Here is a 3,004-nt window from a genome sequence, read left to right as displayed (position 1 = left end):
GGGCTGGGAGAGGGTCCGGCCCACGCTGCGCCTGGGCTGGGACTGGTCCCGCCGGCGCAGGGTAGCAGGAAACTCTCCGCACATTCACCGGACCTGGGCTAGGACTGGGTCTGTAGAAGAGATATCTATACTCCTATGTTCACTAAAGCATTGTTAACAATAACCATGATATGGGAAGAAACTTTAGTGCCTATCAAAAGATTGGTTAATGAATTTTTTAAAATGTGATATACATGTATATAAACACACAATATAGTATATACACCATATATAGAGAGTATGTCGAGTATATCCATATACACATATAATATATGCAAAGTATAATAGAATACACACACAAATGGGATACTACTCAGCCTTGAAAAGGAAGGAAAGTATGTGATTTGTGAAAACATGGATGAACCTAAAAGACCTTATGTTAAGCGAAATAAACCGGGCACAGGACAAATACTTACCTCTTCACATATATAGTCTAAAAAAGTTGAGTTCATAGATGTAGAAATTAGAACGGGGGTTACCAGAAGCTGAGGGACAATGAAGAGGAAGAAACGTTGTTAATTAAAGTATGAAATGCTTCAGTTAGACACCAGGAATATATTCTGGTAATCTGTTGCACAGCATGGTGATGATAATTAATATACTGTATGATTCAAAATTTAATAGTGAATTTTAAGCGCTCACATCATAAACCTTAAGTACATAAAGGATACATTAATACAAATTTGACTATTCTACAATATATATGTTTTGAAACAGCACATTCAGCCCATAAAAATATTAAACTGTTTGGAATTAAGTAGTTGAACTGAACTGTTAGGTGGATTTTTAAAATTTTATTTTAATTTTTTGTTATTGTAATTGAAAGACTCTATAAGAAACATAACTTAGACACTACATGCACCATAAACTGTGAAAATTTGGAAATTTGTGGTTATTTTATATTGATTGTGTGTAATTGCAGCATGTCAACGAATGGGGTCCAAGCTGAGAACCAGTATTAACAATCTGGATTTTAAAATACCTAAATTTACTTTGTCTTGATTTTAATTCATTTATTTACTCTGTAAGTACTTATTGCATACTCATTATAAATTATAAGATATCTGCCAGGGAGATGGCTCAGTGGAATAAGCGCTTCCCTGGCAAGCACAAGGGCCCGAGTTCAATCCCCGGTTCTGAAAAAAAAAAAATTCTCTTTTGGCTCAGTGGAATAAATTATAAGATATCAAAGTACATACAATGATGAACAATACAAGACTTCTAAGCACCCATTGTATCTCCCTACACAAATGTACCCTCTACAAAATGAGCTTCTTAGTTAAGGGATCTTTCTTCTGTACAATACATATAAAAATGCCATATCCCTGAAGAAAGAATTAGCACATCCTGTAGTGTTATTATTCTCTACTTCCCCACTCAGTTTATCAGTAATTTAAGAAAACTTGCTGTGCAATGCACCTGACAGTTGAAGCTGTCAGAACAAGGGTTTTAGACAGGAGCAGGATGACATTTGTGTCTAAGGATCTAGAAACAGATTCAGAATTCACCAACATGATCATTTTCCTTCAAGAGTAAAAGATTAGTGGTCACTATTTTACCTTGAAGAGGGTTCCACTGAGTGTCTGGCACACAAGGACCTCAGGATCTCAAAGACCACTGCAGAAAGACTCTTGGGAAAGCTCTGCTAGTAATTCTTCCCTTTTCTTTTTTTGGAACTAAATACTACTTGTAATATTTTTACTGTAGAGACTACAAGTCTCCCAGTAAACTAATGAAAATTTAATACAAGAAAATGTTACAATGATCAAAGAATTATGTTATCTTCTACCCACTGTCAACACATGCCAAGGGACTACTGAAGCAATTCAGATCCTCAAATATTTCCAATTTCTTTGCAGGGAAATTATGATCCATTCCCAAATATACTGTGCTTTCTTTCAGTGAGACATACTTGGATTTAGAAAAAGGCATTGTGGGGGGTATTAGTTTAGAGAATTTTCTTTCTTGTTTCTCTTCATTATTCTCAAACTAGAATTACTGAGTTATTAGAAAATGACAAATAGAGGACAAGAGAGAAGGAAATGAAGGTAGAGAGAGAGATGGAAGAAAGAAACTCGGGGTAGGTTAAAAAGATAAAGAGCATAGATGATTTTAATGAGAACAAAACTAGTATTAGCATCCTTAGCCATTTTGATTGAGAGTAACTCTTGAAAGTATTAAAGGGAAACAGTGGCTGGCATGCTATGCTGGCCCTGCACCAGGGGCACAATGAGACAGTCAGTGAGACTGGGCATGGTGGCACATGCCTGTAATCGCAGAGCTTGAGAGGCTGAAAACAGGAGAGTCAGATCTGTGTAGTGAGACCCTGTAGAACCTGTAATAAATACAGTTTTTAAAAAAGAAAATATTAAAGGCAAAACCATAAGAAGTTACTTCTTATCAATACTTGATGAAAAATACCTGTTTCATGTTATGTCTAAGATGTTTGATATTCAGACAGACAGTGAGGTTAAGCTTAACAGCCTAAGTTGTATGGTAATAACAATAAGCTTTTCTTTTGGAGGGTTAACAACCTCAGTTTGCAGACCAAAATTATAGAAAAAGGAGGGCCGCAAGGAAAGCCAACATTTTGGCCCTAGCCTTCCAAGGTCAATTAAGCTCAGGAAATTAAATAAATAAATAAATAAATAACTCAGGACATATGAGAATTTGTACTGTAACATCACATAACTCGGTAGTGTCCCAAATTTTCTGATCAAGGAGATTATGGGGCCAAAGAGAAAAGTGATCGATGATGTAAAGTGTGCCTAGGAGAGCCACATGGAGAGAAAACATTCTCTCAGGCTTTCACAGAGAGCACATTGGCCACACAATGGCCATGAGTCATCCACATGACTGACACTGACAAAGGTTCTACAATCTGAGGTACAGGATCTCAGCATAACTCCTGAGGGGATTGCACTAGCCTTATCTACCCAAAAGCTACAACTCTTGTTGCATAGGT

At 36.6% G+C, this 3,004-nt stretch overlaps 1 protein-coding gene across 2 annotated transcripts in view; it reads right to left on the bottom strand.

Moving 5' to 3' along the window:
• The window catches only part of Nek7 (NIMA related kinase 7), a 159,478-nt gene that overhangs the window by 155,984 nt on the left and 490 nt on the right, over positions 1–3,004 (bottom strand). The gene's annotated exons all lie outside the window — the stretch shown is intronic.

Source organism: Octodon degus, unplaced genomic scaffold (assembly GCF_000260255.1).
Source record: "Octodon degus isolate 3935 unplaced genomic scaffold, OctDeg1.0 scaffold00009, whole genome shotgun sequence".
NCBI classification, from domain to species: Eukaryota; Metazoa; Chordata; class Mammalia; order Rodentia; family Octodontidae; genus Octodon; species Octodon degus.
Note: the sequence above shows the minus strand (reverse complement) of the source record. Positions and strands in the feature narration are given on the sequence as shown.